The sequence below is a fragment of the Zosterops lateralis genome (genome assembly GCF_965231275.1).
Source record: "Zosterops lateralis genome assembly, chromosome: 1".
Lineage (NCBI taxonomy): Eukaryota > Metazoa > Chordata > Aves > Passeriformes > Zosteropidae > Zosterops > Zosterops lateralis.
Window position 1 is genome coordinate 131522463 of NC_139762.1, and position 22787 is coordinate 131545249.

The 22787-nt window shown below is 39.1% G+C and overlaps 1 long non-coding RNA gene across 2 annotated transcripts in view; it reads right to left on the minus strand.

Annotated features, from left to right (window-relative positions):
* LOC310918246 overlaps positions 1-16890 on the minus strand; it is a 32397-nt gene extending 15507 nt beyond the window's left edge. The window contains exons 1-2 of one of the 2 annotated variants that reach the window (XR_014591617.1): positions 16835-16877; positions 13440-13529 (exon numbers count right to left, since the gene is read on the minus strand). This is a non-coding gene — a long non-coding RNA (uncharacterized lncRNA). Of the gene's footprint in view, positions 1-13439; positions 13530-16834 lie in introns of both variants that reach the window. The other variant, XR_014591616.1, reaches the window with a different exon arrangement.
* Positions 16891-22787: the final 5897 nt, after the last annotated feature.

Genomic DNA, 22787 nt, shown 5'->3' on the forward strand with positions numbered 1-22787 from the left:
CAATACCATCCTATTTCAGGAGAGGACCCACAGAAAGGGTAACAAAATGTTCCCTTCACTGAAGGCTGGCTCAAGCCTGACCTGTGATGCTCATATTAGGATCTCTGACTTCCTGTTTCTCCATGCAGTGGGTCTATAAGGCTATTTAATATAGCTAATATTTCAGTTCCCTTTCTAAAATAGAGTCGAATGTGAAACAGCCTATTAAAACAGTATGAAGATTTAAATCACTATGAAATATGTGAAACATGTTTCAGCTGTCACCCTGAATACAAATGTTTAGGTACCTGTCTACCCCCACAAATTATTTTTACATTTCCCTTGACATCAAGGCTTTGATGACCATGATGCTTTAAATGTACCATCTAGTTTCACCCAAAATTTCTCTAAGAGGAATGAGACCTCACAGTCTGTACTTAGTGTGGGTTTGGGGGCTTTTTTATGAGAGTGAGAATCTGGATACTTTTTACTGACTCTTTTAGAAGAAAACCTTCAGAACTCGTTCATTATTACCTGTCAGAGAACTAAGAGACAGAAAAAAATATCTCCAGTGAGGCTTGACTCTGGCTGAGATGCAGAGGACATGAAGCAGTCTTGATTTCACTGATTCTGGTGCTGAGGCACACCAGAATGCTGGTTTCAGTGGGTGTTGAGACAGGATATTTCTCACCATATGCTGGATTACTTTGGGTTCTAGTCCTGTCAGGGGAAGGCCCTTTCCCATATTTCAATCTTGGTACTGAGTACAGGCATTTTGCTTTAACTCTTTTTCAAAGCACTCATCACTGTAACACCTAACTGGTTCAAAACCTTTTATGACTTTATCTACATAACAACCTCATGATGGAGAGAGGTATAATTATCTCATTTGACTATTGAGGAATGTAAAAAGATTAAGATGAAAATAGTAAAAAAAAAAGCCCATTAATTTTAGGTGCCCACTTTAGGATGTCTAGGAATTAATCTTTTAGAGTACTTAGCATAATGTAGTCATATACACTCAAGAATTTCACTGCAGTCAGAAGTGCTTGGCACTTTTTATGTAGAAACTCTCATCCAAAGCACTTTCAAACAGAGGAACATGCAATTATTGGTCAATCCAAATGACTGTCCAGCATCACACCAGAATTTTGTAGTGGAATGAGGGAGAGAATGCAATTTTCCAGGGGTTCCCTGACATTGCCCTCCTCTTTTCATGACATCCTACCTGAAGCATTGAGTGTAAACTAACAGCAGTCACAAAGAAAGCAAAGACCCTGCAGGTAATAAACTTTTTCCCACACATCCTCTCTTCCACTGAGAGCCAAGAGTCCTTTGGAAAGCAGTTGGGATCCTGTGACTACAGACTATGCTCTTTCACTGGGGCTCTGCTTAAGAGTTCATAGAAGGACATCCATTCTTCTAATCCCTCCCACCCAAACCTCCATCTCCTGATCTCCTTTCTTCTAATTTTGAAACTCTTGGATTTACATTCAGAAAGTCTTCTAAACACCATGTTTCCCCCAATATAACACAATTGCATATGAATCATCAAAACAAGCACTAGGAATCTCTTTTCATTTCAGAAATGTACCATTTAAAATAGAGACTTACATAGGGGCCTTTTTTTTGCAATACCATTGATATTTATCTTGAATTCCTGGTAAGTTTTGAACTTGGTTTTCTGTGGATATTGACAGGATTGTAAAATAACTTGTCTCAGCAAGTTCTGGGTGGGCCTGCTCGTGCATCTCAAATATTCAATGGTATATCAAAAAAATCTATCTCATCCATACCATCTTTTCTGAAGGTAGTTTTCTGATATCTACTGAGCTAATAATTTTTAAGATGTGCAGACTTTTCAAATTATGGTCTTTTTGAAACCAGCTCATCCACACTGAGATGATACTTGTCAAGCAGCATGAAGTAACAGTGTCTAGTAAGAGTCTTAATGTCAGGCACATCGGTTTCTAATTTAACTCATAAAATAGCTAAAGTAATCCAGTATTCTCACTTTTATACATACAGATAAGAACCTGAGCAGCTCGTTGACTCAGACAGTAGCCACAATTTTATATTTTCTCTTCTTATTTGATGTATGTTTCAGCATCTCACTCCCCTTCAATATAGAATACATTGAAATATTGAAATATTGTTAATATTGTGAATATTCACAACACACAGAGCTGTGATTGCTAAGACACATGTTGTGAGTAGCAAAAGTATTTAACTCAGAAGTTGATGTGGAAAAATGAAGGTCAATCTTGACAGCCGAGCTGCAATTGCATCATTTTGACTTAAAGAAATAGATGTAGAAGGAGGACATGTATGGGAGTAAAAGATCAAGAAAAGTAAAATTTTCTAATGTTTAGCACAAAAGAACATAAAACAAATGTAAGAAGGACTTGACACATTGGGCTATTTCATCAATGGTGGACAGCAAGAGAAAGGGGGACACACAGAGGAGCCAGTGGTGTCATACAAAGCAAATGGTAATGGGGACATTCTCCAAGAAACTGCATCACTCCCACGACATCCTCAGCCCAGAAAAGTATTCACACAGCATGAATTAGCTATGAATTAATACATTTTAGAGGGTTCTACTTCAATGGAAGATACACGTGGGCCATTTCTGAAAAATGAATATTCTATAGTTAGCATCATTAAACATGGGATAACTGCCTCCCACAACAATAACACTGTCTGTGGCATTTGTCATGTTTCCAAATATGGGAGATGCCACAGAACAGATAAACATGACAGCTTGGTAAATAGCCAAAGCAACTCTTAAAAGTTATGCCTATGTCAAGTAATATTTTTGACCTGATTTGCACAGTATGAGCGGGGAAAATAAATATTTTATTTTGAGAGTTTGCTGGAAAAATAACGAAATGATGAGAAACAGATCCACAAGTGACAGTCTGTTATTCTAAAAGTATACTATATGATAGGAAGCATCTTTTCCAATTAGCCAGCCGTGGCTGCACTGTATTTTGAAAAGACTGAGAAAATGTACTAGCCTGGCTTTATTGATCTGATAATGCTCTGAAATTGCTAGCCAGGAATTTTCCCATACATCCTTACAGAAGCATGCTTTGGCCATCAGTAAGGGCTTGAGAAAAGGTCCTATAGCCCTGCACTGGTCTGGTACAGGCTGGGGTTGTCAGCCAATTTATAGAAGGGATGAAGACTATTCTCTCTCCTGGAATGATTATCTTTGGAATGAAAATTTTTAGTGTAGACTAAAACCAAAATATTGTAAAGCATATCTTACTATCTCCACAGAAATCAAAGTGTGCACACTGCCAGAGGAGAAAAACTGTGTTTGCAGCCCAGAATAATTTTTATGTGTGTGTTTTTGTGTGTGTATCTATGTACAGACACACATGCTCTTACAAACACAAATATATGTATTGTGTATTTTTACATCCAGGAACAATTTTAAAAAGAAACAGTAAAAAACTTTTCTTCTACCAGATATTTGATGCTTATTAGGGAAGAAAAAAAAACCACCACTGAAACAGAAGAGATAAAAAACAACTGAAGGACTAGTCAGAACAACAAAAAGGAATGACTCGTTTCAGGATGTCTGTATGTATCATGGCAATAATATCTAATTAGGTTAAGTGTTCTATTTAATAATTCACTGTGTAATGAGATAGAGTAACAGAGAGTAATGGGATTTGTCAAAGCCCAAGCCAGTGCAGTATAAAACATGTTAGATATTTAAAACACTTTCAGAATAACAAGATCAGTTGATTTAAAAGCCACTTATGATGTTGTGCTGTTGTGAACTGCCACATCCTATGGGTTATCTGACGGGAAAGCTGCTTACTTGTCCTTTTAAAACTTTTTTTGTCACTGACTTTCAGGAGGAGATTATCTCTGTGCACTGAGTAAATTGCATAAAAGCAGAAAACTACGAAAATATGTATTCTTAAGCCTTTCTGAGGCAGAAAAGGGAAAAGAGAAAATGTACCTCCTATAAAATAGTCAGTACATAATCTCAGAAGTTCATTATAGCCGTGAGCACACTGGTTTGCATCCCAGATTAAAGGATTTTCAAAAGGCACTGTGATTGTCTTGTCACGGTTGAGCTAGATATTAGTTGGCTGAGCTGAGTATCAAATATGGGAAATTAGTTGCCATTAAAAGCTAGCTTCAGGCAGTTCATTTCTCATCAGCCAAGCTGTGTGAGCCTCCTGCTGTGGACAGTGAACATTAGCTTACTAAATACTTTTGCTAATCAGACACCACATTACTAACAGAGGTGCCTGAATTTGGGGAGGAGGAGTTGGATGGCACATACTGAAAATCTGTCTAAGGTAAGATTAACTGCTTTTCTTTATCAGAAGAGTTAATTTGTCTTTTCCCCAGGCCTCTATTAAAAAAAAAAAAAAATAAATAAAGATAAGACCAAATGCTTCTCTGGTTTTGTTTCTGCTTTTTGAACCATTCTTCTATCATTACTATTTTCAATCTTGGGAAAGCCATAGAGGAGACAAATTGAGTCAAGGTAACTTAAAAGTTAGATAATAGGAATTTGCTGCATTGGTGATGCTTTAGGAACTTGCTGGCTTGGAGGATAACAACTATTAGCGACACCTTGGCAAACACCATCATCTTCAAAATAAAATTTGTGCACAGTGTGAGGTGCAGAGAACTGCAACAGGACATGACATGCCACATATGCACTTCTGCTGTGTTGCTTTTAAGGAAGAAATAATCTGTTTTTGACAAATCAGAACTGACCTGAGTGCCTGACCTAGCCCCAGATTTATTTTATTTTTTGTTGTAATGGTGATTTGGGAACATTAGTGGCATTTTTCTTCTCTTAGCATGCTCCTTTCCATTTACTTCATTGCTACAGCCACACAATAAGTAGTAGTTTCTGGTCTTACTAGATTTCCAGGAAGATCTCTAGATAATGCAGAAATTGAGTAGGTAACCTGCAGGTAAATGTGTTTTGTCTTAAAATGAACAGGCAGATTTTCACATGTCACTAGACTATTTTGTTGATGTTACAAATGCCTTAGAAAGTATCACTCAACATTAACCTGGCACATAAGACAAGGAGATAGAATGTGTGTGGTAGCACAATTAGTCCAGGAGATGCAATATTCAGGAGCAATGGGAAGACTGAACGAAGAAGTGCTGTAAGCAAAGCCGGTCATGTTCCTTGTAAGAGAAACTCTTATACAAAGAAAAACTCTGCAGAGAAGATGCCTGCTTCCTTGAACAGGACACAGACGCAGCAGCTGCACATCTCACATTCTACCTCACTACCCCAGCTTCCAACCAACTCCCAAAACTGCTACTGCTGTTGAAACAAAAGTAAAAGGAGCTTTTAAATGTGAAAAGGAAGGGACTGTGCTTTAGGTCTCTGTTCTGATGCTTGGCCTCAACATAGTGATCAGCTCTAAAGTCATCCTGCAGGTAAGCATCTCAGCTTTTATGTCTTTTTTCAAGAAAACAGGTAAGTGGACAAGTAAACCAAGTTTCTCTACTTGATGGAAGGTAGATAAAACTGCTTCCTGAGGGTAATGATGAAAGTGCTGCTGAGCTCTTCTTCACTTTTAAGATTTTTATGCCTCTAGACAGGCCCAAGAGTAGATCTCTAAACACCAGATGAACTGCAACCTCAAAATCAAAAACCAGTAAAGGTTTTAGATAGCAACTAAGTGAGAACAATTACTAAAATTCTGCATATAAAAATGCCAATATTTATGCCTAGCACTGAGGAACACACCACCATCTCTAGAGTCCAGGAGACAAGAATAGGAGACAAGCAGAGGGCCATTTGGCCAGGTGTTCTGCTGCAACAGAAGCAGCATGAAACACCTGGCCCTCCCCTCTAATCCATTCACTGTAGTCCCAAAATGAGAGATGATGGAGAGTACATTTATTAATTCACTCTATTACTACACTGTTGGTCTGTGGATTTGTCCATCTTTTCTTTGGACTAGCTGAAACCATCATTCTGTACAAGCTTGTCCAGAGCTTCCTCCTGTCTGTTTTAAAGCAGCCTTCTAGTAGTTACTGAGCTTGCTCAACTGGTGGATGAAAGAGATGCATTAATGTTAGCTGTCATCTCCATGATTTTATATCCATGAAACACCTTTCCCTCTCACCAATCTTTTCCTCTACAAGAATTTCAGCTTGAGTGTCTCCTCATAATGGCTGATGTTTCCTTTCCTGACTGTTTGCCTCTCCTTCTCTGTTTTATAAAGACATCTAGAAATTACTGGACCTCAAGTGTGGAAATCTAGGAATGCAGAAGAAATTTGTAGGCATCATCAGATTTCCATGCCCTGTTTTCTCCAGTTGTGCACACCTCCCAGCTGCCATTTGTTAACAAGTACAAACACAATGCAGCATCCTCTAGAGTTATCCAGAGCCTCTCTGGCTCCCCAAAAGGTGTTACATACGGTTGGCTTTGGAATCTTCAGGACTTTCTCCCTACTCAAAAACATCCAAAAGCTAAAACTTTTCAAAGAATTTAGACAATTTGATCTGGGCCATCTCTCTTCTTCTTTTTGCTCAGAGCTCATTTTCTCACCAGTAACATGGTAGGTTTAAAATATGTCCTATTTATCTGTGGCAAGAAAGAGATCCTTTCAGCCTGTGCAGAACTGCACTGTACACATTCATTGAAAATAACTGAATAAAACTCCAAAGGTATTTGCAAAACTAAATACCTAATGAGCAACTGTACTTCCAGTACTTGAGCAGTTCTTTTGTGGGTTGTCAGTGCAAAACAAAATGTAGCTAAGTTACTCTGAGTCACTACTTAACAGCTCTGCATACATTAATGATTGCACTTACTAAAAGCTTTAAATTGGTACCAGTTTGATGGAAACTGTCAAGCCTACAGTCATTGTTTCTGACAGTATTATGTGTTTCAAGTTATTGTACCACTTAGTGCCTTTTTTCCCCATGTAATAGTTTTATGTTGGAAGGTCTGTTTTGTTAAAGACATTTTTACTGTATGGGCTCAAAAGAGGATTACAGTTTCTCTGGGTGAACTGATCACATGAGGGAGGGGAAGCAGGTCCAATTCAGCTTCCAAATTCAAGGAAGGTGTTTTATCCTCTACATATGGTGAATGTAAATTTTATTGAAAGCCCTGAATTAACTGCAGGCTCCTGTTGAAACTATACAAATAGTGTCATATGTGCCCTGGAAAGAGAGACTTCATTGTTTGTCTTCTGGTGGCACTCTGTTTTCTGGAACCTAAAAGACAATTACTTCCTTGCAAACACAGGCAGATTAAATAAGCCACATTTTGTCCTTTTTGCCATCTGCCCCTTGCTTACTTTATTTTAAGCTGCATGACTAAGCTTTACTATCTGACATGTGAAGGTGGGACATGCTGTTTTTCTGCTCAGCTCCTTGAGGCTTGTAATGAATCCGAAGAAGCAGAACAGATCTGCAAAGGAGTGAGTCAGAAAATCAGTAGCTGTACAATAATTACTTGCTGTGCCAAATAGCAGGACTTGGTTCATAGCATAACAAAATCTCCTCAAAGAAGTTTCATGATACAAGAGAAATATATATTTATTTCTTAAAAAAAAATAGCTGGTGGGCCTGATTCTGTTTTTCATGTAGCTCCACCAGCAAAAAACAGATCAGAGATTTACCCAGAAATCTATTTTGTGGGTAACTCTCAGAGCAGAGGAGAAGGAAGGAAAGGAGATGGGAGCACTCCTAATTAAATCCAAGAGTCACTCTTAAAAAGCTTCAATCCTTTTCCCTAAGCTTTCCTGCAGGGCAGAGATTCTCACAAGCAGCAACAGGAAGAGTCTCAGGAGCCAATACTCTGTGAGCACATGGCAGGGGCAAAGCAATCTCCTCTGGTGTCAAGGAAATGCTGTCTAGTGGGAGCTTCTGCTTGGACCCCAATCCTGAGACCTGAGCTGGGGGTAAGTGGGACTGAGGTGGGCCACTCCTCATAGGATGAGGACTGCAACTTTGCCAGTGGAGCAAGGCATTAAAGCCTCTCCAGCATTGGATCAGCTGAGGGTTATGCACTAGCTGAAGCAGACTAGGTTTGGGGTAAGCAGGGAACTGGAACAAACTTGAACAAAAATCATTTGGAGAAGGGCAAGGTGAGACAATCTCCTTTGTATATAAGGCGCTTCTGTGTCTGTGCCTATACAGGGAAGTAAAAGCTCACATGTATGTCAAGTGTCAGGAAACCCACTGCTCATAAGGACTCTCCCAAGTATATAATATATATTTATTTGGTGGTTTTTCCTCCTTGTTTTAAAATGCTGGAGCAAGGACTGTACTTGGGTGAGTTATTTTTATCTAAAATTATAGGTATCATATATTTAATTGGGATGCCTTTCTATTGCTGCTACTAGAGCAGTGGAGATAGACTCCATGATATACTCCAAGAAGCCTGAGAACTGGCTGATCTGTGTAACCAGGCAGGATCTTTCACACCCCAACTGCCCAGGCAGAGAGACCTCATCTAGGGCAGTAAGTCAGGACCACCACAACCCAGAATAAGGATAGTCCCCAACCCACTGACTATTTAGAGCAACCTAAGACTAAGGCTTTGTCCTGCAGGGAACATTGGCTTCTGTTAAAGGTCAGTGCAACCTTCTTGTCTCTTCCTCAAATAGCAAAATAGCCATTGGCCATTCTGGTTTTGTTCCCTTCCTTTCAAGCAGCTAGCACAGCAGGGTCAGGACAGTACAGACAATTCATCTGTATGTGAGTGGGTGTCACACATGATAGGGAGCATCCACCCCCTGTGGGGAAGCACATCCCAGACCCTTTCCACATTCTCCACTCCATTGTCTTCTCAGCAATCTCCACATAGTCTTTCCTAGCTTGATGTCCACATGCTTTTTAACTGTACATCTCATGGGCTATGTTTTGTGGCCATCACAAAAGAAAAAGGATGGAGGGGTGGGCCAAGAAAAAATTGCATCTGGTGCAGATGCAGTCTCTGAATGCATAGGAGGCAAAAGTGGATCCAAGGGGCTGGGTATATGTTCATAAGTCTTCCCAGGGTTCCCCTCTGGGTCCTCAGAGGGCCAGGCAACTCACAAGGGTGATTCAATGTTTAAGTAGACTGAAATGACCTTTCTTTGACTACAGAGGAACTACAGAGAAGTATGATCCACATGCTAGGTGCTTAATGACAGATTGAATCTGGCTTCTGCCTGAACGGTGATGACAGCTTACTAACTGAGAAGAAGAATCATAGCAGAGAAGATAGAGCATTACATGATTTGAGCCGAGAGCTCATCTGGGTAACAGTGGCCCTGGATGCTCAGAAAAAACAGAAAGATATCATTTCCATTTCTTTTAACTCTATCCCTTGACTTAAATCCTTCACTCTTTGTATATCCATTGATGTTGTAAAATAGTTCTATACTTAATATATTGGGATATATTTACAGGTGTGTCTATTTTAATACACAAGAGAGGTTGCTCTAGAAATTATATGCACTGTTAGAATGATGGTAAAAGTAAGTGTAGGGATTGTTGTGTTATCCTACTTTCTCAATCTTGTGCCTATCAGAGAAACACCATCTAGGACACTTCACAGAGAAGCAATTCACTATAAAACTATCAAAAGATTAAAGTTTTCTGTGTTTTATTGCCTTTTGATACTGGAAGATTTGTTTATATCTTGGGAGGCCAACATGTGCTGTGATAGTTACTCTGATGGTGCGTGGGATCTCAGGGCTCTGAGGTTTAACATCCCCACAAGCTGACACAGATAAGAGCAATATGAGAAGAGTCTGCTGTCACACAAGGAACCTGGAATAACAAAATCCAGGCAGAGCAAATACAGAGTTTCTGTCTTTGTTTGAAGTGCTGAAGAAGTGCAGGTCAGAGCTATAAACAGGCAAGGGAGGAAGGATAAAACATTTCTGTCATTCCTTCAGAAGCTGTTGCTACTCAGAAAACTTGAGTCACTCAAAAATTTTGTGCATTTTTTTCTTTTCTCTAAGCATATGGACTCTTATTAGGTAGGCCAAAGGCCTTTAATATCCAGCAGCAAAACAGGAATCCTATGAGATTAGCAGTTGCATTCAGATAATATCTTTACCTTTTGTCTCCCTTTTCTAATTCACAGTAGTCTGCTTTCCAAAGCACTGCTACAGACATGCTGGAAATGGCACAGAGTGTGACAGACCCTGCTCATACACAGCAAAACTCCTTAGCCAGGTTTCCAGGTCTCAGATAAATCCCTCTTAAGCTTCCCCTTTTCCATGTTTTGCCTCTTCCAAGCTTACACAGAGTCCTCATGTGAGGGATGATAAGGCCAGTTGTAGTGCTTTTCTGGCACCAACGTGGGGCATAGCCGTGCCTTTGTGTTATGCTACTCTCTCTTCAAACAACTTACATATGGTGAGAAACCACCCTACCTTAACTTTGTAATGATTGGGAACTGCTCCTCTCTCCTATTACAAGCACACTTTGGCTGTGTCCTAAGGCTTTTTCCATGCTGTGAATGAAGCACGAGATGACATGAACACCCAACTTCAAAAGGAAGTGATCTGCGAGAATAACAGAAAATAAATACAAAGATTCCTGTGGGCAAGTCTAGATAATTTTTGTTTAAAACTTAAGATTTCTGATTTATAACACTTATGAAATGGAAAAATTAAACTTTTTCTTTTTTAGGTCTCTGTTTTGAAGCAATTGAATTACTTGCTTCTACAACAGGCATACAATGGGGTTTTTTTCTCTTATTATGCATCCTCTTCCCACCAAGGCACACAGTTGACAAGGTTCTTTAGTGACCAGGATTCCTGGGGAAGATCAGTGCATCTCACCAGTACTTTCACTACTTATTGCCCCAGCACCATCACAAAGTCTGGGAAATAGTTCCTGTGTTAGGAACTAAACAGAAGTTTAGGGACTGGCTGCCCTTACAGCCTGAGTGTTAAGACAGCAGGATAGTGCTCACATAGCTGCTCTTCCAGCGCTGCAGATAAAATTATGCTCTCCTGAATGAATTGCTGAGCCAGTGGGCTAGTGATTTCAACTCAATCAAAGTCAGATGAAACTTCTTACCAGCAAGAGGCAAAGTCATGAAGATATATGTTTTCACAATGTGCTATTCCATTCTGATGAGCAATCCATCGTCCTTTCCATAATCTCCCCCAAAATCTGATATACTTGGGACAATTTGCGGAAGAAAAGTTCTAGCTTTTATACAATCAAAGCAATATCCCAAAACACTTTAAACTTGAACCTTTCTCAATTACTGCTGTGGAGTGTTGCGTGGAAGGAAGGCTCTAATAAGCTGGGCCAGACCATTTTGGTTTATAAAGGTCAATGCCATCACCTTGAATCCTACCCAAGAGACCACTGGGAATTGCTGTGGTTTGTGGCACATTGTTGTTAAATGTTCCCTGCCTTTGATAAGTGGGATAGCTCACGCTGTTAAATTCCCTCCAGAAATAGCTGCAAGTAGAATGCATTGCAGTTGTCTGATCTCAGGGTAACATGGATAAGCAGAAGAGGATGTGTGCTTGTAACAAAAGGTTATGCATGCACAAACAAGCACAGAGGGGCAAAATCCACAATTTTCAGCACAAACTCTTTCTCAGGAATCCGGTTTCTGGTATACTACAGGTCTTACCTTGATAACTGCAGACCCCTCAAGTCCTGTGAATCCAATGGTAGATAATACCTTTATACTACTGATTATTAATGCAGATAAATTTCTAGAGATTCTGTGTAGGGCATGGTGATCTCACAAAAGATTGGTTTATGAATTGGGTCATTTGTTCACATAGAAATAGCTATAATAGGGACATTGAGAGGCACACCTTCTCCACACTGCCGACACTGTAATCCTATCTCCTAACTAACCTCTGCAGTCTCCCTGTGTTCGTTTGAATGAGTGAAACAGAGTGAAGCTTTGAGCTGACCTCTCCACAGAGACCTTCAAATGGATAAATCTACTGACCTTTGAGCTTTTGCAGTATAAAAAAGCAGCAAAGTCACTTCAAAGCGAGTTCCAACTAGTACTACAAAGAACCACTGGCTTGTCAAAAATACTTTTAGATCAGCTAAGTCTGACATTTCCAGTAAAATCATGTATTACTCATGTTTTCACTCAATGTTATGCAGAGCTCCCTGGCTGACAATAGAGATGCAGTTTTTGATCCTTGTCCAGACACGTGACTCCTCAATAATCTCTACCCTCTGCCCCAGAAAAGATATCTATTGACAGCAGCTGTTTTAGATGGCAACTATCAACATTCAACAATGTGAGTGGAGGCCTCACCATTCCCTCTGTGAGCCTATTTGTCTCCCTGCCTCCAGGGACAGTGGCAACTTCCAGTACCAACACATAACATGTGGCAAGAAGCCATCCAGAAAGAGTCAAAATCCAGACCACATCAAGATGTTGCTGATGTGTCCAAATGCCAATGATAAAGCCATTTGAATGGTGAAGCAAAGAAAACCTCTGTTTAACTTGTGCTGGTGCCAGATTTTATGATCTAATCTATTTGTATTGAAAAAAATTGTGCTTCATTTTACTGCGCCAATACGATAATAGGTCATTTTCCACCAGCCCTTCCCAATTTTCCCCACACATCCTTAAACTAAGACTTCACAACTTTGTTGCTCCTTAGGTGGTCACGCTCTATCATGTGCATAAGATGTTCACACCAGGAATTTTAGTTTCTTCCTCCTGTGACATCATTTGCGACTCATCTATAAAGCAGCATGACAGCTGAACAAAATCAGGGCAAAAGACCTTTAAAAGCCCTTGTGTCCATAATGAGAGAGAAAAGATCTCCATAATCATCTACCAGGTTCTCCACAGAGAAATCGATGACCACCCACCCTCCCTCAGATTTCTGAGAGTAACAGCTTTTTACAGCATTTTGCTTTTGTTGGATTTTATACAGACAGCAAGGTACCAGGTAACAAAGGAATTACATTTATGGCAGCATAACAGTGATACCAGAAAACTACTAAGATGGTTATTAAAGTACTATGCTTATCACACTACCACACCATGCAAAAATCTCTAACACTACAGGAATCTCAGGAATTCTCAGTATGAAATCAGCGTGGTCAAACAGCTGTTTCTCATGACACTTTGAGTAAGCCTGGTATTATCTGGGTATTTGGTTGCTTCAGATTGGCTAGGAAGTGAACATATTTTTTTTCACCTAATTATTTCTTGCATGCTTTTGTTTACTTTTTTCATGGGCTTATATAAACTAAATGAGTAACACCAATCTGAACATGACTGTTAAGTGCCAAACAAGATGAATAAAACTTTTTTCATTGTTATAGAAAAGTCCAGCTGTTCCCTATCTTTAATAATAGTAATATGTGACACTAGTGAAAGTCTTCATAAATATATCCAAACCTTATTTACATAACAAAATGCCTGATACCAAATAATTTAATAGGTATTTCACCAAGTGCCAAAAAATACCCTTATATTTAATATAAATACTTACCTTCAGACACTTTTTTCTGCTCATCCGTCTGAGATGATTCGAGATTGAGACATCCATTAAGAATACACCAGACCTTCACACAGAGTGGAACTGACATTCCAGTGCAAGAAGAATGTTAGCTTGGATAAGTGATGCTGAGAATCTCCACAACAAATCTATCACTCTAGGTGTGGGATTCAAGATTTTTCCCTGGATGGGCAGTAATATCTTCCTGAAACTTGACCTCACTTAATACAGTTATGAAGGGGAAAAAATCAAAGAAATCAGGGAAAGCAAGAGTTAATGCCACTGGGAATAACCTATTAAATGAGAAAAAAAAAAACCCAAAGAGCGCTAAAATTCTTAATTAAACTAGTAGAACAGAGAGAGGAAGAGAAGATGGAGTTAGAGAAAGTGAAGATGATATTATAAGGGTGAGTGAGGAATCCATCAGGAGTTACAAGGCTGTTGTGCTGGAGAGGGTTATATTGCCTTGAAAAGACCTTAAACAATGTACATTCATGAAAGTATGTTAACAGAGGTAAAAAAAAACTCACATAAACAGTTCTCAGTAACTTTTTTGAGACTTAAAATGAAAACTCTGTATTCATTTTCTATAATATTCCTGCACAGTAACTATTAGCTTGGCCAGGTATTTTCACAAACACTTTTCATGGACCAGGATAAACATCTTTACTCTGGTACCCTCCTGCAAAGTAGAGCCTGTGTGTTACTGCACAGATAATGCCTTGTGGGGTCAGCATCATTTTCATTTGCATACTCAGAGTCAAACTGCTCTCCTGCATCTGTCACAAATGCCTGAGAAAATCAGTGATAAAATGATGTGTCTTATTATCCACTCCCTAAATCACTTAATCATAGGAAGCATGATGCACTTTGAAAGGTGTCTCAATACACATTTTGAATGCCTTTCAGATGTGCTACACAAAAGGTATTTGAAAGAGACTGTCAATAGTGTTTTAACTATCAAGAAAAGACAGTATTGTAATTGTGTACTACTTAATCTTTAGCACTAGTTGAGCAAAATCAGACTCTTACAGCTCGTCTTACATTGTAAACCAAGCAGCAAACTTGCAATCTATAGGCATGGATATATCATATATCCATGTGGGAAGTGTGTAAAAGCTGAACTGAAAATTTACAGTCAATCAAAACCATAGCTGAGAAAACAAAATGCTGAAGAAACAGTGACTAACCTAAGGTTATGAAAAAGTAAATTCAGGGCTCATGCAATTACTCCCTGAAGTACCGTATAATCTAAAGTAAGATAAAGACTCGTGCAAAAAGGGGGAGATAAGGGAAGAAACTGGACAAATAATCAAGCAATATTTCTGGAAGTTGTTGGGTTTGAAGAGCAGTATGAAGCCAGATGAAAATGTAGAAAATGCTGAAAACATGGAAAATTTCATGTGTTAACAAAAGAGACAGGAGGGTGACAAGAAGACAAAATAGAGACAAGAAGTATGGAATGATGAGGGAAAATTTTTATTTTAATTGAAAGTTCAAGACCTACAAATAATGATGGGCTGCATTTCAGGTGGTTTCTGGTGCGGAAGGAGGCAGAGGTGGACATATGGATCACACTAAGTGTCATATCTGAGTCCTCAAACTGAAATTTGGCTTGTTTCTGCTTTCCAACTCAGGGAACTCTTTTTTCTCCTGTTCCATAGCTTTGTTTTTCAGCATGTTATCCTCCTCAATACTCCAGACCCAAAGCAAAGGGAGCTAAAATATGAAGGCATTGCCTGTCTTGCCTGTACAGCAAATTGATCACCAGGTCTACTATCCCAACATCATTTCCTTTCCTCGAAGCTGAGATGCCTCACTGGAATTAACCCCTTGCAATATTTTAAGCACTCCAAAAAGCAGATGGAACATAGAGTGTTCATAAAAGTTATTACAGGCGTTCCTACATCCCTCACAGAGCAAAGCAGAAAGAGTTGAAGGAGAGGGAGACTAAGTAGCATGGATAAACAACACGTTCTTAGATCATGGGAACTGCAGGAAGGATATAAAAAAAGGTAGCAGATGGATGTTTATTCTACCCTCTAACAGCAGTGTGCAGCCAGACTAAGGCTGCACTATTTCTTTGCTTTCTGGCCAAGGATTCACACATCTCTGAACAGCAGAGGATGGCAGCAGCAAGGGTGTAGGCAGAAGAACTTGCCATTTCTCAAAATTCAGGGTTAGCCTTTGCATTAATTAAGGCATCAAGCTCCACTATCATCATCCATCCTTATTACTATCCTTGGATTCCAGGCTATACTTTAAATCATGCCAGTTCAGAATCCTTTATGAATAAATATGTGTGTCAAGACCTGTGTTCATCTCTTATGCACACAAGACAGTAGAGTACATCACGTACTCACAGAACCTTATTAAATTTTTCTGAGACACATAATCCTGTGAACCTCATCAGTAAACACAGGCAGCAGTTATACTTAATTTTTCTCCTCTATCCTTCACGATCTCCCTTCAACCATCTCCTTCTTGCTCACTAACTGAGAACTGAGCAGGAACTAAGCACTCACATAAGTATGTGGATAGGGTACCTGAAGATGTGTTAGGGAAAGAAGAAAATCTTGATTAGAGAGTGAATACAGTGTATTGAATACTTACTTGCCAGTTATGTGAAGGTATCTGAGTATTAAAAATTAATGCAGAAAACTGAAAGCAGGATAAGAGGCCTTATTTGGGTTGAGTGTTTTCTATTTTTAAGAAATTTTAAAAATAATTATTTTAGCAGGGGCATCAAAATGAAATGGTGGAGTATTCAGTTTGATTATTCACCCTTCACAAGTCGACCTGTTACCAGTGTATCACCAATGTGGGACAATCCTGCCACTGGATGATTTCCAGGCAGGTACAACATGGTCCAGAGTAACCTCTGCAACCCCACAGAAGAACCAGAGACAGTCAGGCAGAGGAGAACTCCGAGTTGGAAAAAAAATTAAGTTTTTCAGTTGCCATGGGTCATGCCTTGATCATCTACATTGGTGTTTGTATTGGCATAGGGAAGACAGGTGCCACAAATCCAGTCCATGGAAAAAAGGCTGCAGCAGCCCAGCCCAGAGACTCCAACAGAGATGCACAATCTGAGGGATCAAGTCTCAAGTCTTTGATGGTGAGTGAGAAAACCATCAAAGTCAGAGCATCCTGCCCCACTTAACAGATACTGAGTAAACAGAGCAAAAAAAATTACCAGGCTAAGCTTGTTTTATTATCAGCTCAAACCTGATACACAAGAGGGATTTAGGCCAAGTTTGGCAAGGCATTCAGGACATGTTTGGACTTAAAGACGTGTATTGTCCTGTCACAACAAGGCACACTATCACTCTTGAATTAAGGTGCATGTTTCAGTATCCCAGAGAATAGGGAAAGTAACCTCAACCTACCTCTCTGTGGGAGCCATGCTTGAGTTTGCCACATGAATGCGAGTGCTCATTGGAGTTATTTGCAGAACATGAACTTTGCTCTTTTGAGAGAGGTGATGATAACTGGAATAATAATTAACTGGAATTATATATATATATATATATATATATATATATATATATATATATGCTCAGAAGCAGATTCTGATATTTTGCAGCTCAGGCTGATCATTCTAATTGTTATTGATTAATAATGAATATTGTGCCATTGTATCCAAGAGAGACAGGAGAAAAAGGCTCACATTTTTTTTTCTGCAGGGATGTATGATCTGCTGCCCCACAATATGCAACTCCTGCAGCTCATGGTTACAGGGTAAAGAAAATCAAAAGACAATCTTTTTATTAGTTAGCAGTAATGACCTTTTATTTTTGATTATTTGGGCATTAACAGCATGGAATGGAGATGTGCTATGTAAGGAAGTTATTCTTTGCTAATTTGAAGCTTTTAAAATACACAGCACACTATCTATTATGTATCATGCATTACAATTACAACAACAGTTTAATTAATCACCAGCACCCTGTTTTGTATCAGTCTGCTGCTGAATTCTGGGTAATGGTGTTGTTTACCATTTAGCAAGTAGCAACATTTCACTCTGTTTCACTACATTAAACTGCTCAAATAAAGCAAACGGATATTGGAAAGAGTTGGCCATCTGCCTTTATTTTCTTTTACTTTTGTTAAGGAAAGGGGAAAAAAAAATAAACCCCACCACAGCCTCTGAAAGGAGAAAGAGCACAGCCATGAAACTGATAGTGACAAAAAACACCCTTTTTTATCAGGTCAAAATCTCATCTAAATGCAGTTCTGATGAATGGTAAAAAGCTTGCTTTGTGGATTTGGAGTGGGTCTCAAGACCAGCAATGAAGTCTAATGATTATTTAATGGTGCCGCACTTGAAGCAGGATTATGTGAGACTCTCTTCCCCGTTAAGAGTTTGATGAATAGGTTTTGTGACAGCCATTTAGGAATAAACAAGAATTCATCAGTCTGCATAAGAAGAAGCCAGTTTATAGATTAAGTTTCTTGAGGTAATTCATGAGGTCAGTCCCATTTAGATGTAGACTATTAGGGCTCAGCTTTTGAGAGCGGCCATACAAGGGAGTTACTCCAAATGGACCTCTCTAATACAAAGCCCCCTTTCAGAGGGAAGCCTGAAATTTTTATGACCCTGCTGCTAGGAAGCACATCAACTTGTCACTGTGAAGATCTGCTGGGGCAAGACCTCATCACTCTATTAAAGAGCTCTGTGACCCTATTGATTTGAAGTATTTAAAGCAGGGGTGAAGTTCAAAGCAATTTCTTTTCTATACTATTACTCAGCCTCTCTGTGTCTTGGCTCTAAAACATCTGCTGTCAGTTCCTCTCTGGTGTCGGACTCTGGAATCTGTCACTGGAGAACAGAGTAGTTTTATTTAGAATAAATTGGATTCCTTTTCAGTTTTCAGCATTTCGTATTGTGATCAATGGTTTACACTCCTTCATGTGCCAGGAGACTTAACTGCCACTGTACCCTTTCATGTCTCCTCATGACTCAGCCTGGGCCTGCTCCTGAGGCTCTGTAATCAATTATTTCTATTCTAACAGGTTTGCTGCCACCAGTATTTCTAATTGGCTAATCATTAAAAATAATAAACTTTTACATTAAAAATAAATAAATAAATAAATAAATAAAGAAGGGAGTGGGGTGCAAAAATTCCCAGAATGCCATTTTGGAAACAAAACCTTCAGAGGATCTTTTATGCTTGTTTGCTTGGAGGGGAAAAAAAAAGACACTGAGTAAACAACTCCATTATTTTTAAATGTCAGCAAGTAAACATCGTAGCTGGTTCCTGGAGGGGCTTCTTCAGAACAGTGCAGGCTCCTCTACTCCTCTGCACAAGCTGGAGACACCAGGGTGCCTTCTCAATGTTTAATAATACATCAGGCTGTGTGTATTTATTAAAGTTGTGGTTTCTGACACCAAGCTAGTTATTAAAGGCTGTAGAGAGGACAAGATAAATATTCAGTTTTATGATGTCAGACAAAACAACTGAGATAAAGGAATGAACAGTGGGATGGAAATGGTAATGAAATGGTTACAAAAATATTTAAGATAATGATGCATAGCAACAGAAAGAAATTAGGTAGGGAAGATAATTATGTACAGGATTACATAGAGCAAACCTATCTGTTTATCTTCATCAAGGGAACTAACTTCTGATGGGGTGAAAAATGCACTTTCTCTCAGGGGCTGCTTTGTCAAATAGCTATCATGCTCATATCCTACCTGTAATATTTAGACACATTTTATCACATATTCTAACAAATTGCTTAATATAACTAAGATAAAAGGGACATATTCTACCAGACAGAAATGTAGCCATTGTTTTCAGCTGATTTGTACTGATTTACATTGCCTATGACTCTGCCCCATAATATGTTTCATCATTTTATTGGTACTGTCATTTTACACAAAATTCCTTTTAAAATTGAATGTGTTTCTGGGGGGAATGAATTATGTTTATTGCAATATGGCAACTTCAAGGTTTATTCAATAGCATCTTTAAGAATCTAGAAGACTGAAGACAGATGTACCTATTGCTTGTCAATCAAAATACATGTCCTTTTCAGCATTGTATTTTCTTTAGTCAGCAAGGAAATCATGTTAGTGCTGTCTAAGGTCAACAGTAAATGCACTAGTAGGATGCCTGACTGAGAATTTTCAATAAAGGCAGCACCAAAGATGAGGAAGGAAGATAATAGTTTGTATTCTGCTCCTCTAAGGCAAGGGGTGATAAACAAAATTCTAAACCATTCCTTCTATTTTTTTCTTTTTTTTAATAAAAAGGGAACTGGTAGGAGTCACTGCAACAGAACAGTATAACAAGCTGATATCATCTTGAGTTCATGATGCTGAATATTTTGGCATTTATGGCACATTCTCCCAGGGCACATTTCAAAATGAAACTGAAACTTGATGGACCAACTGTACTCCATTAAAAAAATTTATAAAAAGCCTTCTTTTTCTTCCAGCCTTAGGAAATTGAGAGCTTCAAAACACTGTTTTCTGCCATATAAATCTACATATTGGAGGGTCAGTCCAAAGGCAACAAATCAAAGTAGGTTTTTTTCACATCTTTTATTTTAGATTATGAATGATGCAAGAATTTATAGAGCATGCAAATTTATTACCGTGTTAATAGGCCCCCCTGTTTATATCTGGCAACATATGTTATATCTAGAATCACTAGGAAGCAGCAGCATTTTTAGGGATGGAGGGGGAGGCAATTAAAGAATTAGGCCTAATTACCGTGAAAAATCTCTGGAAGAAACATACAGAAACCTTGTGCAGAAGAAACACAAAGAGAAGGCAGGGAAATATTCTTTAGTATGACCACAGTTGTAAACTGCAACTCTAATCCATGGATTTGTAACCAAAAGGCAAACACAATCTGAACTCAATAGCTCTTCTCATATAATTAAATGAAAAGAAACAGAGAAAGAATATATGTGTAGACATTTTCTCTCTCTCTTGAGATCTTCATGGGCATTTTGTTTTAAACAGCTGAGCATGTACGGAATCAAATACTCACTAGACAGCAACCCAGCAGTTTGTTTAACATCAGCTTTAGCTCCAGAACCATTTGGCAGTCACTGGTGCAGGGACAAGAGAAGAAAAGTAGAAATGGCTGCAGGAGAGGTGTTTCACCAAGGAAGTTACCAAAGGCACTCCCAAAGATCTCAGGCAGCATGACAGCAGCTTGAGAGAAAATGTAGAAAATGTTTCATTGTTTCTTGCAGACATGTAAAACTAGACTGGTAGAGTGTTTATCTTTTGGTAAACAAAGAAGTCAATTAATTGAAATTTCTGATTCTTGCAAGAGAAAAAAAAAGGTGTTTTGGGAAAAAATAGATACATGTCCCCCCTTTTATGCTTCTGCTCTTCAGTGACCCAGGTTCACAGCTCCATCATGTCTTCTCCTGAAAAGGAAGTGAGATATTAATTGCTATGAGAAGTTCAGTAGGAGTGAAAGGTCAAGGTAGCTAAAGGGCTGGATGTACAAGGCATCGCAATGAAATTTCATAATCAAGACCTTAGGAAATTCAGTTTCTTGGGGAAAAAAACCCAACAACTTTTCATGGGGAAATATTATAACCAGCTGCACAATTTTTTGCTCCCATGACAAGATGGAGATGTATTGCAGGAAGCAGAGTAGCACCAGGCTGTAGGACTAACCACAGTTGTTAGGCTTTTAGCACTGGCTGTTGTGACCCAAAAGCAGGCCATTGGAAGATGCTTGCTGCAATGGAAAAAATGTTTGGGGGCAACAGGCCTAAGCTTTGCTAAAAGTATTCAATAACTCTTCAAATACAGAAATAACTGTCTGAATTTAACTTTCGTAAATCTATGTATGAATCAGTGGGGATCTACCAGGGAAGAATATTTCCAGGTGTGGTTAGGTCTGTGTGTCTCCACAGGAAGATCCTGAACCCACCATGATGAGCAGGTAGATAACAGTTATGCCAGCCTCCCTTCAGCAAGGACTGCTGTTAGAATGAATTCATGGCCCAGCTTCTTAAATTGTTTTATATCCTAAATATTGATCCTCTTTATCTGTGTGTTGCCATATCCATCTTTGTCTTTAATCATTCTTCCTCTACAGGTGGGTTATCATTTTTCCAATGCATGTGTATTATGAGCTTTGCCACCAACAGAGATAATATCTCCCCATTCTAGGTAGTTCAGTGTGAGTCCTTCCCATGCTGAAGTATTATTAATCATGTTGTCATCACTTAAATAAATAATAATCAGCAACAATTATTTCTATTTTCACAAAGCCACTAAAATAATAAAAAGCAAATCTGATATTAATTACTAATAAATATGCAGGGGACATGTGTTAGGATTTAATTTCTATTTTTTATCTGTATTACAGTGTCATCTAGAGGTGCTGGATAAGAAGAGGGTATCTCTGTTTTAGGTACTGAAGAAATTCCAGTTTAAATGACCTAGCATGTCAAAGAAGAACCTATGAAGGAGAGAGGAGGAGCTAGAACTAGAAATCAGACTCTCTGCCCCTGTTCAGCTCCCATGATCATGCAGAAATGTAGCCTAGCAAGAGGACTTGTACAGTCCTACCCTACCCTGTGGTTCCTCCTATTCTTCCAAGCCCAGCAGGAGCACACAGGACACAAACCTCTCTCTCCAGCCCAGCTGGGCCATGAAGTAGCCACACTGTTGACAGCCCTGGGACATCTCTCCCTCCTACCACATTTACACTGTGGCCTTGTCTCATCCATTTTTATTACGTCTTTTCCCTCTCTTGCTCCTTTGCATCCCAGAAACCAAGCAATACAGTGGAGAAGACAAACCTCAGCCTAGACCAATTAATTTTCCACCTGGTCTCTTGCAAATATGAAGTTTTTGCAGCTGCTGCACGTCTGTACCTGTCTCTGCATGTGCTTTTCTCCCTTTCTTTGCCAGCAATTTCTGAACCTATTTGCCACATTCAGCTGCATTTGGCAGAGAGGCTGAGGTCTAAAAATTATATTTCTAGAAGACTTCTGAAGAGGAAACTTCACCCTACCTTTACTCAGGAGGCAGGAGGCAGCTGAGATGCACCTTCAGCTCAGGGTTTGCAAGACACACATGATTTGCCTAGCCTGACATGTAAGTGGCAAACAAAGAGATGGATGAGAGGCTTAGGTAGAGTGGCAGAGGATTTAGGGGGTGCAAATGTCTAAGCAACCATCTCCTTTGGACCTGCTACTCAGAGAGTGATTTGCTTCATGAAGGACCAATATGATTAATACGTGTTATGTCCAAATGCGACTGGGTATCTTACAAGTCACTGTGCTAAAAAGATACAAATGAAAATAAAGAGGAAATGCAGCCTCTGAACTTCTGAAAGAGCTCCTTCACTTCTCCAC